Here is a 16,109-nt window from a genome sequence, read left to right as displayed (position 1 = left end):
AGCTTATGGAGTCTACACTGAAAAACTGCATCAGCCTTTTCAATTAATTTAATAAGGCACTTGCTCTTCACATTTTAAAGAAAAAAATATAACAAAACCCTAGCCCAAGAAAATAATCTTTTGCTTGGGCATTTGTAAAATAAAAATTAAAAAAAAATAATGAACATCTTTTGGCTTTCTCTAACTCTTTTTTACTTTGAAAGAGAACAATAAGAAAAGTCCAGAATTGTAAGTTCATCCATTATTTGGACTGAATATAATTTCATCCTTAAGTGAGTATTGTTATTAATCCTGGCCTCCTACTATAATCAAAATAAAGCATATTGGTTACCTGCTAGGAGTCAAGTCTGACGCCACAGTACAAGTGCACTGGATTGTTCTTTGGGGCACCCAGGGTAAACTAACACCCAAAAGTCATCCCAAGTTGCCCTTCAAAATCACTTGCAGCTATTCGTTATTTAATCCCCACAGCAATGCTTTGGGACAAAGGTCAGGATCTCTTTGTAGGCAACCAGGTGGCTGAGGCAAGTGACACAAATGTCAGAGTTTTAGGGCTTCATCCAGCAGCTCAATTTTCATCTCTCTGTTTATTAGACCAAAGTAATAAGGCTTAACCCAACTATGTATTCAAAATGCATCATCTTAAAAGATAGATGTCTTGACTGCAATAAATTTTTTTAAAACCAAAAAATAAATAAAGTGATGTTTCATACAGCTGGGGAGTTTGAGTTTATAGAAAAGTATTTGTTAACACAATAGCGATCTTAGCATTAAGAGCTTATATTTCTTAAAAGCTCTTCAGAGCTTAGAATACTCACCAATACACTGGGACGGATCACGTATAAACGAGCCTACTTCCTACTTTGTTCATCTTTTGTTTTAAATGTTAATCCACAAAAGAAGCAGAGTGAAGTGTTTTCTATGAGAAAAGTATAAAAGCTGAGTTTATGAATATAAAAAATAAAGACTAGTATAACAACCAGCCCTGAAATAATGGGAAATGGACTGCTGTCAAAAGAACAAGAAAAAAATTAGGAGAAAAGACTGGATTTTTCTACTTTTGATGTCAAAAGGAAAGGGCTGCTTATTTTCATCTGTTTACCCCTGGACTCACCTCTCCCCAGATACGTCGATTCTGAGTTTGAATATTAAATGTCTATCAATGTAGTAGAAATAATGAGATCTATTTGTCTATCTATTTATCTGTCTGTACATATACATTTATATTCAAAACATACTATCATTTGATACAATCATTTTTTGAAATGTCAGTGTTTCATTTTATATAAAAAGAGATACAAAAAATTAAGCGAGTAAATTAAAGAAGGGTCAGAAATAATGTGACACAATAATAGTGACACAAAGGACCCCTGGGAGCCATAAAGAACCTTTATCTGTTTCTAAGAAGCCTGCGGCTTGGTTATTTAAGATAAATACTTGTCTCTGCTCTCTTGATCTGCACGTTCACAAAGCAATAGACTGGGAAGCAACACGCCAACTATCAAGTTCTTTCTTTGCTGCTTAGTAACAGTATACCTTTTGCACAGCCATTGAAATTTTCTGTACCTCAGTTTAGTCATAGGGAAAATCATGCTATAAACTTTCATTTGTCTTCTATCTTTAAGAGTAAGGGAGAATAAACTAAAATTAAAGAGATTTTTCTTTTCTTAAGTTGAATTCAGGAATTTTTCTCATAGCTAATAAATATATTTTCAAGCACAAAGGCCAAACTCCAATGGCAAACACATTATCTAACCTTGTATGCATTGTCAGATATTTCCAAGGAGAAATGCAACCATGTGTGTCTACTGTGTGTGTGTGTGTGTGAGCGTGCATCTGTGGTATTTGTCCACACCGACATATACCTGTGAATACAAACTAATATTACAGCATATTGAATACTACAGGAGTAAAAAATCTATACCACTCATATAAATATTAAGTGTCTTAATTCTATGGGATATTCTATTGGGCTTATAAAATGTATAAGATGTAAATCACAGAATTTCTCGAAATGCAATAGTTCTAATTTGAAAGTGGTTAAAGTCAAAACTTTACAAATGGGCCTGGTCTTACTCTACAACAAATGGATTACGCAAAGACATTTAAGCTCATAGCCTAAGGGTATAATCATCCTATTGAGAATAATATCTTTTTAAAGTTGACTGTCCATGACTTGATCTATTTAGCATTGGGAGGAGAGATAAATTAGGAGTTTGGGATTAATATATACACACTACTATATGTAAAATAGATTACCAAAAAGGATCTACTGTATAACACAGGAAACTCTACTCAATATTTTGTAATAACCTATAAGGGAAAAGAATCTAAAATATATATATATAGATAGATATAGATATAGATATATGTATAACTGAATCACTTTGCTATACACCTGAAACTAACACAACATTGTAAATCAAATGTACTTCAATAAGAAAAAAAGATATAGAGGTGTCTGTCCCATCACATATTGTGAGTTTTACAGCGTTACAGAATCCTGGGTGGTGCCAGGGCCTAGCGGGCAGAGTCACAATAATTTCCGAATTACTTAGATTTGAAAGTCCAGAAATTCTATTAAGTCAGAAGTGAGAAATGTGTGAGTCCTCTTGACCACAAAAGTGTTCAATGAAATATATCACAGTATTTAAGAGAGAAGGTCCTAAGCCTGCTTGCCTTAGTTTCAATGCCAACTCTGACACTTTCTGACCAAGTGCCTTGGACAAGTTATTTAATATTTCTGTACCTTGGAAGTCCTTGGTCACTATTGAAAAGGAGATGACGGTAGTCTTTACCTCATAAAGTTTGAATCTTCTATGTGTTCAGGAAAAAAAATCACTAGCACAGAGGAAGCGTGTGAAGAATGTCTGATGTCTGTTTTTCCACTGAGTGTCCTTCAACAGCCTCTGGACAGTCCTGAGAACAAATAGCTAAAGCTCTTCTCTTTGATGTTGTGTTGTATGGACACTACTTTCTACCTCTTTAGTCTGTAGTTTTCTGTGACAAGCTGAGACTTGATAAGATTTCCAGGGCTTTATTTTTCTCCACTTGTGATGAGGGAATTAACTCATTTGATAAAAGTTTACTGAATAAATACTATGTGCCTGAAACTATGGTAGGTACTGTGGATGTATGAATGCTGTATCAGGTGAAGTTACATGCTACAAAGAAAAACTGCAAAAGTTAGGGAGTGTCAGTTTTCCAATGAGTTAACATTTGAGAAGAGACCTACAGGAAGAGAGTGAATAATCCATGGGCGTATTTGAGCCCTGAGTGTTTGAAGGAAAAATAACAGTAAGTGCAAATACCCTGTAGCAAAGTCATGCTTGGTGTGTAGGGCATTGCAGAAGCCAGTATGTCTAGAGCAAAATGAGGAAAGAAGAATGATTGTGAAGCTCCAAGACATGGGATCATGCAGGCTTTTGTAAGAAATGTGGCTTTTACTCTCAGCGCATTGAGAGCATTGAAGAACTGGAGTAGAGAAATATCATCAAACATGGTTTACAAAAAGTGTCTTTGATGTGTTGCAAATAGATTGAAAGAGGGCAAGAGCCAATGCAATTAGAAGGCTGTTGCAATAATCCAGGCAAGAAATGATAATATCTTGGATGAGGATAGCAATGATTAAGATGGTAAAAGAATTTGTATTCTGAGTATACAGTCCTTAGGGACAGAAACAAGGGTGTTTGTTCATAGACTGGATATGGGTTTGAGAGAAACAAGGAGGTTATGGACAACTGCAGTGTTTTTGGTATGAGTATAAGGGAGGATGGAGTTGACTTTAATGAGCTGGCAAAATTGTGGGATGGGTGGGGTTTGGGGAATCAGAGAGAATCAGAAATCTCACTGTGAATTTGTTTAAATGTGAGATGACTATTAGATACTTAGTGGGAGTATCAAGGAAGCAGTGAGGTACACTGTCAAGATTTGGTTACTCTGGGAATAAGATCCAAGGGGTAGACTCATCATTGTCATGATGTTTTGGATGTGCCCATGACTTTCATACATTGACAACATACTGCTGGTCATTTGTCTCGTACAAGTTAGCATGATGATAAATAACAGAAATACCTTTATGTCCACCCCATCCAACAAGGCATCAATAGAGTTATAAGAGATCATCTCTGAAAGTATGATGGGCAGCTGCATGGTGTGAAGCAAAGGGACAGCCTTACCAATTCTTGGTACCACTTTCCACCACCTCTCCACATTTAGACATTGTTTGCCTTACATTGTATCTCTGAATCCACAGCTCATTGAATTTCAATCTCAAACACAATAAGATGTATGGAGTGATTACTGACTCCAAGCAGAAGGAAAAAAATGACAAGTTTTGACTATTCAGTTTAGTTAGAATAGTAAGTGAAGTATGAATGAAGTATTTTAAACTACACACTACAAGATGAAGTATTTTAAACTACATACATTTTGTCCGTCTAAATGTGTTTCTTCCATTACCAGTTCTTACTTTTTTCCTCTGACCTACCTTTGCTTTTAATGTTTTTCTAGTATGTTTTAAGTACATTTAACTATATGGGAATGGAACTGTGTTTCCTCCTGAGAATTCTGATGCCTCATTAGCTGGGTTGATTTCATACACTGCATTAATGTGCTTGTTATTACAAACTATAAGATAAAAGCATGTTTTCGTTTTTATTTAAAAGTTCTTTCTAAATATATACACACATTCATATGCAGCACCTGCAAGCATTAGAATTGCTACACTTCGTATTTCATACATTTTCCTTTTTTCTGGTGTACCTGTTCTTTGTCTCATTTCATTCTATACCATTTATTTTTAATTAAGGATTCCTCTTTCTACTCTAGATGGCTGACTCTAAATTCTTCAACTTTTCAAAACCCACTGAACATTTACTAGTACACTGGGATCCATTCTTTGGAATGTTTCTAAAACAAGGCATGTTCTATGCACCAAATCAAAATACGCATGCCACTGTCCCTGTACCTCCAAACCTGTTTCTGATTACTGATCAAAATTCCCCTGTTCTTCATTAAAGGCTGAGATTCTTTTAAAATGCTTATTTATGGCTGCCTGGTCCACAGGGGCAGACTATGGATTTAATTGCCTACAGCACCAAATCTCTTTTAACATTTGGCCAACTGAGCATTAGGTACCTTGTTGGCTGGGGGGCAACAGGTTCCTACTTAGTGTTTGGAGAAGGTAGCCTCAATCCAATATTCTTCATTTATTTCCAAGAACTATTAACACTAATGAGCATTACATCCACACATCAAGAAAAGATACAAAATAGAGTCACTGCTTCTCAGACTTCATTAAGCTCGGTATTGCTTTATTCAAGGGGCAGGTGTCTAATTTTACAATGTTCCGTAAAGACAGATGAAAACAAATACACTGTAATTATTAAAAAGTATTGCTTACCTCTTTAGTTGGTAGCCCCTATTCAGATACAGCTGTGAGTTTGAAAAGATACTTCTTGGGGTTACAGGAAGAGATAATTAAGTGTGCTACAACAGAAAGCAATTCATTAAATGACAATTAATTTTATTTTCTCCTGATACAAGTAAAACAAGCAGGTGTCCACATTAATTTTGTATCTTCTTTTGTGACTGCAACATACCACACAAGGTTTTCACTTAAATTTAACTTTTGTTACATGATTCATATTATATTGCTTGCTGTATGTGTTTAAATGCTTTAAGCTCTGCATCTACAATATAAAACTTAAAAAAAGCTTTTCCTCTTGGAAATGTCAGAGTTTTTTTTCCCCCCTAAATCCAGAGTATGTTTTCAAGGTCTCTTCTAAAATGATAACCTTCATATGAGTCACAGGAAGCTAAGAACATCTCTGGATTAGTCTGGCTTCAGTGAGGTTAAACGCAGCAACAGTATGCCTACGAAGAGATACGATAAGCAGTTATAATGGGTATCACTGAATACAGCACCAAATATAAATCAAAACTAACAAATGCCCTCCCCCACAAACGCTCTCAAGTTCAGTTCCTTGAATTTAATTATTATAGCAAATGGTAATATAACAAGAGTGTCTACTGTCAGGAAAAAAAAATGTTTAAAACAGATGTGAACCATACAAAGCATATGTAAAACACATGTGATCCACAGCGAGGTCACAGGACCCACTGACAGAACACATGTGGAGTATGTGAACCACATATGGACACATGTTGCAAAATCACGTTTCTGTTCAATGCCGAGACTCATATCGTATTCTAAAGAAATCAGGGGCTCTTAAATAAACTTTGTACTTCTTAAGGTAAATGGATACATTTTTGTTTAAAATCCCTTAGTGTAGGCAGACAAGGGTCCTCAAATCTAATACTGGGCTTGAAAGTACTCAAATCCTTGTTTCACTCCTGTTTTCCTATCCCAGGGTGATTCAGTTGATTATTCTCAGGGAATGAAGATTTCTTCCTTGCGCCCAGCTAATTCTTTGAGGATGCCATAGCTTATAATGAAACCTAAGCAAACAGAGCCTAAGTGTGTGAACTAGGAGGAACTGTGGTTTGAATGGGCTTTTTCTTTCCTAAAACACTCAAACTAGCAAGGCATTGCTGCCTTATCTTATGTATCTGGAATAGAATTAAAATCTTCTATACTTACAAAAAATCATCAGCATAAAAATTCCAGAATAACATTTATTTTATATTATAATTTGGGGGAATAAAATATTAACCATATAATTTAAAGTGAATATGAAAAGTCTCATATATACATGGAAATAAGCACAAGTATATCATTTTCTAATGTGAAAACAGTAACAGTGCCTTATGCATAGGCATTAATTTAATTAGACTCAATATATTATTTCATTTGGTCCTCCTCACAGCCCTGAAGAAATGTAGTGCAACTAGAATTCAGTAAGGCAACTACATGGTATTTAAAAAGAACCTAAGAGAGTGGCATGAACATATATACACCACCAAATGTAAAATAGATAGCTAGTGGGAAGCAGCCGCATAGCACAGGAAGATCAGCTCGGTGCTTTGTGACCACCTAGAGGGTGGGATAGGGAGGGTGGGAGGGAGAGGCAAGATCCCCCATATATGGGGATATATGTATATGTATAGCTGATCCACTTTGTTATACAGCAGAAACTAACACACCATTGTAAAGCAGTTATACTCCAATAAAGATGTTAAAAAAAAAAGAACCTAAGATATAAGAACAAATGAGAGAAGTAAAAATTCTTCTCCCTGAGCTGTTAAACTGTGGCTTCCAACAAGTGATACACTTTTTTTGAGGTTCAGTTTTTAATACAGAAACATGGGGATTATACAATTGCTAACTTAATATGCTTGTTGTAAATTACCCAACTATTATATGCAAAATCATATTGTAAATGCAAAGATATTACATGTATAGGTGTTAGCTATTTCCGCTGACAATTTACATATGAGAAACACTGAGATTCAGAAAGGTAAGCTGATTGTCACATGACTAGTAATTAGTAGGCCTAAGATAAGAAAATAGATAGTTTTGCTTAAGAGTCCCCCATTCTCTTCCAAAAGGCAAAGCTAAGCAGAATATATTTCTCATTAACAGGACATTCATTCTACTTCTACCTCAATAGACAAGCATTGATATCACAGATAATCATTATTATAATAATGCCACATTCACATTTATAGCATTTTACATTTTCAATGTAAAGCATGATCCAGTGAGCATTTGTCTCTTCCATTTCAGGGAAATTACCTCCTTTCTAAACATTACTAAATTAAGGTTCTAAGAACACAGTAAATAGGTTGCTTGAATTTGTATGCTTGTTAAGAAACAACATTAAGAATCTAATTCAAGAGATGAAATTCGAAGTCCAGTAATTATTTTCCATTAAACTAAAATTTTAAATATATAATTGGCAGGCTCTCAATATTGTGTTTTTATATAATTATATCCAAAACAGTGTTTCTATTGATGCTGCTATTAAAAATGAGTGTATGATGGAAGAAAATCATGGCATTAAGGAGGAGAAATTTTACCACTGAATGAAATGAAAGATTTTACTTTCTTATTGATTTTGGCAAAATGCAGTAGACTATCCAGCATGGCCTGAAAAGACAGAGCTCCAAGCTGCTTACTGATTTCAGATGTATCCGTTACCTACTGTTTATCGTTGTTTTTGAAAGTGTCATTCTATTATACCTTAAGATTTTAAAAATATGTTTCTTAGTTACATTTTTTAGCTGTAATTTCTTTGTTAGCATGACTTTCCCCTTTAAACCTGGCTCACTGCCATCCACACTTCAAGACAGAATTCTGATATCACTTCTGTGAACCCTTCCTGGAGGATCCTAGACAGAATTGTTTCCATCTTTCCATTGTACTTGCTGCATTGTGTTACAGTCTATTGTTTGCATGTCTATGTTTTATCTCTGCTAGTCTGAAAATTCCTCAAGAGTGGAGTCATTATTTTTATTAACTTTGTATCCACAGTGCTTTGTAAAGCTATTTAAAATGGCAATTCTGAGGAAGTAGAAAATAAGTGAATGAATGAATGAATAATATATTGCTGCTTTTCCTTTTTGGAATTAGTTGACTTAGAGGCTTACACACTCAGTTCAGGTGCAATGTCTTGGCCAGCCACATACCGTACTAAACTATTTCCACCCTAAAAGAAAATATTATAATTCAAATAGCCACTGGAGTTTTGTTCATTCCTATTAAATTGTCTATTTATGAAACATCCCTTCAAATAATCAGCGAAGTAGTGTGCCTCTTCTTTTAGATGATTCTATATTACACGTATTATAATTTTTCATGAGACACTCCCCCTGACACTAGAAAGAATCTTTATGTCAGACTAACATAGAGAATTGTAGACAATATCACTAAACTGGGTCTGGAATTATTTTTCTGGATTTTGACACTAGATTATACACACACTTTTATCATACGCTGCATCTCCATTGGAAATACAAAAAAAAGGGGTAATCTTTTGTCATTCCAATTTGCCACCAGCCATTGACATTTCTCTATTAGAGATGTGGAGCTGAAAATGTGAGTCTCACCCCTTTTTGTCTTATCTTAATGAACCACAAGGAATGAGAATCACTCAATATTTTGGCTGTACACTCTCTACCATGTGCAAGGCAGACACAGTGTCAGCCAGCCCTCCAAAGGGTATGCAGATCTCGCATGCTTTCACATTTGATCAATACAAATCTGACAGTCTGCTACTTAGTTTCTTTCAAGGCTGAGTCTCACACATGAAAACAGGAGTAAGGTTCTCAACTCAATCAAAACTGATTGTTCTATTCCTCTCTTCCCATCTAATCCTCTACCCATCTACGCACATCCACGAGACACAAATATGACAAATATGTTTTAAAACCCTTTCTTGTATGTAAGGTGAGGTCCAAACTACTTTTGTACACAGACATGGTTTGTTCAATCTAGACTCTTACCTATCTCATCATGGTTACCTTTAACCACTTTTTTTCTGCCCCTTGTTATTCACCTTTATTCTCCAGCCACATGAAGTTCTTACAGCTTTTGAAACGTGATATCTACGTGATTTGCCTGACTTGTCCTATCTCTACCTCTGCTTGTAAAAATTCTTACTGATCCTTCAAAAATCAACTGAAATATCATAGAATATCTTCCTTTTCATGCTTTCAGAGGACCTTTTACTACTCCTCTGGAAGAAATTGTCACTTTGTAATAAAATTATTTGCTTATGCACCCTATTTTGCACAAGATTGGTGAATTTATGAAGGTAATATCATATGCATATTTCCTATACCTCTACATTCACCCACTGGTTAAAATAGTATATGGTAAGAGCTTGAAAGATTAAAAGAAGCAATGGAGGGGAGGGAGTAGATGATCTTATTTCAAAAGGAGCCATTAATGCACACATCTCAAAACAGGCTTCGAAATCAAATATAGAATTTGTCCTTCTTAATCTTTAGGGATTCTTTTTTAGATAAGGATGCACCTGAAGACAAGGAATATACTGTGGATTCTGAATGTCTGTTTCCATCTTATAAAGCAGCTGCTTATAGAGCATCTTATAGAGCAGTTTCCCCTTATAGAGGGGTTTTAGGTACCCCGGTTACTGCAACAGTTAATGATTCTTAACTTCTATTTTTATTATGACATGATCAGCTCCCAATATTAGACCAACTACTAAAGCCAATAATACTTGTATTTATCATTTTTCTTTGTGTTCTTTATTATCAAAGCTGATTTATCACTGAATTTTGGTTTCCTTATGCAATCAGGAGGGTGGACCCCATGAACACATCTTGGGATGATATCAGCCAAATGTAGCATAACATGCAGTCACATCACGTATCTAATAAAAAAAGAAAAATCAGGGGCTTCCCTGGTGGCGCAGTGGTTGAGAGTCTGCCTGTCTATGCAGGGGACACGGGTTTGTGCCCCGGTCCGTGAAGACCCCACATGCTGCGGAGCGGCTGGGCCCGTGAGCCATGGCCGCTGAGCCTGCGCGTCCAGAGCCTGTGCTCCGCAACGGGAGACGCCACAACAGTGAGAGGCCCGTGTACCACAAAAAAAAAAAAAAAAAAAGAAAAATCAATACTGAGCACGTGAAATATACAAGTTGCCCTGGAAAAGAGTAACTGTCGGAACAACTGTGAGATCTTAATTAGTATAAGGAAATCTTGAAGAACACTTACGAATAGTTAAAGATTTATTTGTGTTATGGTTTTCTAATGATGTGGATGCAAAATATAGTGTGAATGTGAAACAGTTTTGATCTCTGAGGACCTCGCAAAGATAGGACTATCCTCCTAAAGAGACAGAATAGTGTGTAATCTCCATACTGCGTGTTACATCTCAAGAGAACTTTCCAATGTGCCCAAAATAACACATGCATACATACATACACACATACACACACACACAAACACACACACACACACATATACACACTCACTTGGACACTCCCTTTATTTCTGAAAGTCACTTTGAGGTTTTAGTTTAAGCCAAATAGGCTAAGTGCATTTCTTAAAATCTCAAAAGCCCAGAGGAGAAGTGACCTTTAGTCCCTGGAAGGATGAATGAATTTATGTTTCAGAGACAATTCTGCTTAGGGAGCAGGGCTGAGAAAGGGCATAACAGGGATGGAGGAAGAACAGGTGAGTGGCAACTCCGTGTACCTCTATGTAGACCAGGTGGCACGTCACCTTTGTCACAGTTTTGTCGTTGGTAGAAGGAGCACTCTCCTCTATTTAGAATTATCAACCCTGAGAATAACAGGAGAATAGAAAATATCACAGTCAAAAAGTCTTTTCTCCAAATCTTCCCAGCAAGAAGCTGGGGGATAATGATTTTCATACAAGTCCTATAGGTGTTACAGAATTAAATCTTCTTTCAATGTGTCATTCTTTCTCTTATGGTGACTAACTGCCCTCTTTCTTGACTGAAAACAAATATTTATGGCCCTTCCATTACTAACAGAAATATTTTTAAATTACAAATACAGCTCTACTAATGGTCTGTTGAAGGCCATACCACATGCCAGTATAATAAAATTTCCATTTTAAGTCAAATAAGACTTGTTAGAATGTGAGAAAGTTGTATTTCTCATGATGGCATACAAAACAATTTATTATTAATCATCAGTTGCTACAGAACGAAGATCACAGAAGAAAATGATTTATTATAGGGGTAATATATTTGGTTTTATTTTTTTCTTCTTGTTAGTTTTTCTGATGGCGCCCCTTACCAAGGGGCATCTAAAAATGTCTTTTCACTACTGAGAGTGGTACTATTCTTATTTACTTATTAACAATTTTACAAAGTTAAGTGAACATGGGAAAGTATTGTTTTAAAGCAATTTGTGACAGAAACTTTTGTCCTTACACTATTCAATGAGCTTAATCCATTTGGTTTATCTCTCTCAAAAGAAAATGCATGTCTTTGGGTATTTGGAAACTGTGTCTAGAAATTGCCTTGTGTTTAATTTTTTTTATTTTCTTTTAAAACTATCTATAAAACTTATCATGTGATTTAATTTCACTGGAATTTATTTGTGAAGAAATACCAGACTTCTTAAAACAAACCTGAGCTCCCTTTTCTCCAACACACACACACACAGAAACACACACATTTGATAATATAAACTTTTTGATTTTGAAATCTACTCTGTTATAAATCAAAGTACACTGAATAGTGCACAGAGTGAAGTAGGTCAGAAAGAGAAAAACAAATACCGTATGCTAACATATATATGGAATCTAAAAAAAAAAAAAGGTTCTGAAAAACCTAGGGGCAGGACAGGAAGAAGACACAGACGTAGAGAATGGACTTGAGGACGCGGGGAGGGGGAAGGGTAAGCTGGGATGAAGTGAGAGAGTGGCATTTACATACATGCACTACCAAATGTAAAATAGATAGCTAGTGGGAAGCAGCCGCATAGCACAGGGAGATCAGCTAGGCGCTTTGTGACCACCTAGAGGGGTGGGATAGGGAGTGTGGGAGGGAGAAGCAAGAAGGAGGGGATATGGGGATATAAATATACACATCGCTGATCCACTTTGTTATGCAGCAGAAACTAATACCACAATGTAAAGCAATTATACTCCAATAAAGATGTTAAAAAAAAAAACTACATGTGCATTTAATTGTGCCTCAAATGTGAGACTTGTCCCCCACACACACACCTAAGTCTGCTGCCCTATATTGTGAAATACATAAACAAAAGATTTAAATCACTTAGACTATATCTGGCCTTGTATCTACATTGTTGCACAACACATTCCTAAAACCAGGAAACACTAGTTTGTGAAAACACCGCTTGTTGTAGTATTGTTGCCTTTTAATAACCTCGGCAGTCTTCAAAGGATGTTCATTGGGTCTAAAATTAAAATTGATTCACTTGGCTAAAGTCTGTTCTCTTGGAACACACTGGAGTGTTCCTGATGCCTGTGTGTATATCTAAACCTATTTATAATGTAAGAGGATGAGCACGTAGCAACAGAAGTTTTATCTTGATATCATTTGATGCTACCATGGTTTGTTCAAAAGTATTCTCGTAAAAGAAGTTGCAAGAATTATTTTCAGGACCGTGCATGGAAATGAGGCACATAATTCTGACTACAGTAGTGGGAGTGGTGTGTTTAATTCCACCCACACACCCTTATTAACTGAAAGCATTATTTCCAAGCTGCAAGACTTCAAAATCCTGGTTCCAGCAGCTATGCTGTCTGCCAGTATCCCAAAAAACTTTATTTCCCTAAGGTTTCCACAGTATGACATATTTGGATCATGTTCAGTTCTTACCTTCCCCTGTGTACATTTGTTTCGTGTATTTTAATTGTTCTCTTATCTGCACATAGATATTAATTCCAGAATGTACAAATAGGCACCATTGTGATTTCCCCACCACACTTTATATGATAACATCACTTATGAATGCTATTTACAAGTTTCCAGGCAGACGTGGGGTTGATCTAAACTTGTGGGACAACAGCATGCAGATATCTGCTTTCAGTTTGTGTGCATGTTTCCCCCTGTTATTTTCCCTTTTTTATGACTGTATTAATTGTTAGCAGAAGTCTCTATGCAATGACTGAGCAATCCAGCAATGGAATGTAGCAGGTGAGAAATTATTGTTTTGCTTCATCTGAGAAACCTGTCGATACAGCCTAATTCTTATGTCTTGGGACATTTGTGTAGTGATTCGCCACTTAATTCTCAGCATGTGGGCACTAGCTGACCACCGGGACATGAACTGTCCTAACATTGATGTTTTATCGACCCATTTGACACGATACTTGCAGAAATGATGAATCAAAAACTAACCCATCACTAAGGGAAACGGGACATGTGGGAATTGGTATGTTGCACCTCACTGAGTCTTAAGGCATTAAGGCTAAGGATTAATCCAAAGAGGCCGTGAAGGGCATCAAAGCCATACCCTAGCCTCATGCCTCAGTGAGTTAGTAGCAGAATGGGCCCTGCGGTCTAATCCAGAGCATTGACTTACTATTTGGTCAGGTTTATTTCCATAAATTTCTTTTGACACACAATGCGATACTTCTTTCATTGAAAAAGAGAAGTTTAAAAAAGTATAAATAAAATTACTAACCACTTAAGAATATGGTTTCAAAGGATATGAATAAAAGCCATAATTTTTAAAGCCTGTAACCATGAGTAATCTAGGCTGAAAGACCCTGACAGAGTTACAGTGAGACCAACACTGAGGCTTTGAATGTAGTCAATTAAAGGAGATGGCATGGGTCTTTAGACTGAGATAAAGTGTAACGTGAACTAGTCGATGAAGAAATAACATGACAAGGAAATGCCTCTGAACCCTTCCTAGTGCAACATAATTGCTACTGTCACCTCTGCAAACAGTTCAGGTGAATATACAACTTTCCACTGATCTAGAAAATGGATGGAATATTCAGTTTCTCTCTCTCTCTCTCTTTCTCTCTCTCTCCCTCTCTCTCTCTCTCTCTTTTACATGTTACCAATTGTTTTAATCCTAATTGCATTTTAGAAACATCCAAGAAAGTTTTAAAAATACTAATGCCTAGACTCATCCAGAGAAATTGAGGCAGAGTCTCTAGAGGTGTGGTTGAGGCATGGGTATTTTTAAAACTCCCCATGTGACACCAATGAGTATCCAAACTTGAGAGAATTTTGGAGGTTCTAATCAATAGCTTACTCAGTGTAAACAGCAGCATGAGATACATGAGTATGTTATGTATCTATGAACAAATTCCCAGAGTAGATTACAAGCTCCCCCCAAATAATTTGTTCCATAGTAATATTAAACAGTCACTGCAAACTGCTTAGTAACTGTTTGGGGTTTTTATTTTGCCTTCTTTCGTTTTCCTTTTCTTCTCAACCAAATCAGAGGGAAAATCCCTTATGCTTTCTAAAAACAAGAAAAAACCAGATTGATTGACAATACTACACTTATGTGTACATTTATTTATAGGGAAATGTTTCTGCATTATGCTACTAAGTGACAAATGATTGCCCACACGGGTCAATCTTCTTTCCTTTATAGAATACAACTCTCAGCATCCATCTATAGAGTCAACTGCTATCTTCACTCACTGTTAAAATAAAGAGTCCTTCTTTTTCTTGCCTCTGTCCATACAGGCTGGCTACATTTACTTAGTACAAAAGATGAAAATATAGTAATGTAGCAAGAGCAATAAATGATGGCTGCTAATCTTTGGCCTCATGCACACTCCCACAAATGTTCACTCAGAAAGTGTTTAAGAAATGTTTCCTGAGTGCCATCAGGTGCATAAGAGAAGATCATGTTGGATTCCCTGGAGCTGCTCCATAAATTTATACTCTGAGTAATTTTGCATTTGTGGAAAGCAGATGGTAAGAAGGGATCAGACTTGCAAGAGATCTGTTAACACCTAGGAGCTTGAGAAAGAAAGGAGAACCTTCAAAACATGATGTAGATCTGATATCCATGGAAGGACAGAGGAAAGGAAGGTAGAATGAATAAGAAGAGTCTCAGACTACATTGCAGTTCCAAGAAAGGTTTGGCAAAGCCAATGGGGCATCCTAGAGCCAAACTCACCTGTTGGGGCAGTCTTGTATTCACAGGAATGGCCCGCTTTCTTGGCCACACCAGGCTCTGTCCTGTGCTGGTAACAGTAACTGGAGCCATCAGTCAATCATGATCCCTGTAATAGGAGATCTGAGTGTCATGTTTCTAAGGTTACCCCAGTCCATCCCTGTGCTACATATATCCATTTCTCCATGATGCTTGGTGGCTCAGCTCCACCATGGTTCCTATGGGCTTATCTTCCCAAAGAGAACCTTAAAAGCGGAAGGTTAGTGAGATGAATAACAGTCCCTCTCTTTGCAAGTGGTCTCAGGGCTACAACTGGTACTCATCCTTGCCCTTTCTCCAGTACCAGTTCTAAATACAACTGACCTGATAAAATGGACCAGAGATCATCTGAATGTGCAGAAGTTGCACTACAGGAAAGGAACTTTGAAAGGATGAGACTTGGAGCTTATGTAGGGTGGCTGACACTTCTGATGTTCCTCCTCTCTGAGAGGTGGAGCAACTGAGAGAGAGAGAGAAAGAGATGAGAGACTTGGACTGTACAGCATAAACAAGTCCCCTTTATGCTGCTTCTAACTGTAATCAAATGGC

The 16,109-nt window shown here is 36.7% G+C and overlaps 1 long non-coding RNA gene across 3 annotated transcripts in view; it reads right to left on the bottom strand.

Moving 5' to 3' along the window:
* LOC125961834 (uncharacterized) overlaps positions 1-16,109 on the bottom strand; it is a 92,371-nt gene that overhangs the window by 13,690 nt on the left and 62,572 nt on the right. For 2 of the 3 annotated variants that reach the window (XR_007472901.1, XR_007472900.1), the window contains exons 4-5: positions 15,525-15,630; positions 5,405-5,877 (exon numbers count right to left, since the gene is read on the bottom strand). This is a non-coding gene — a long non-coding RNA (uncharacterized LOC125961834). Of the gene's footprint in view, positions 1-5,404; positions 5,878-15,524; positions 15,631-16,109 lie in introns of those variants that run through there. The other variant, XR_007472899.1, reaches the window with a different exon arrangement.

This window comes from Orcinus orca, chromosome 17 (genome assembly GCF_937001465.1).
Source record: "Orcinus orca chromosome 17, mOrcOrc1.1, whole genome shotgun sequence".
Lineage (NCBI taxonomy): Eukaryota > Metazoa > Chordata > Mammalia > Artiodactyla > Delphinidae > Orcinus > Orcinus orca.
This window is presented reverse-complemented; position numbering and strand designations above follow the sequence as displayed.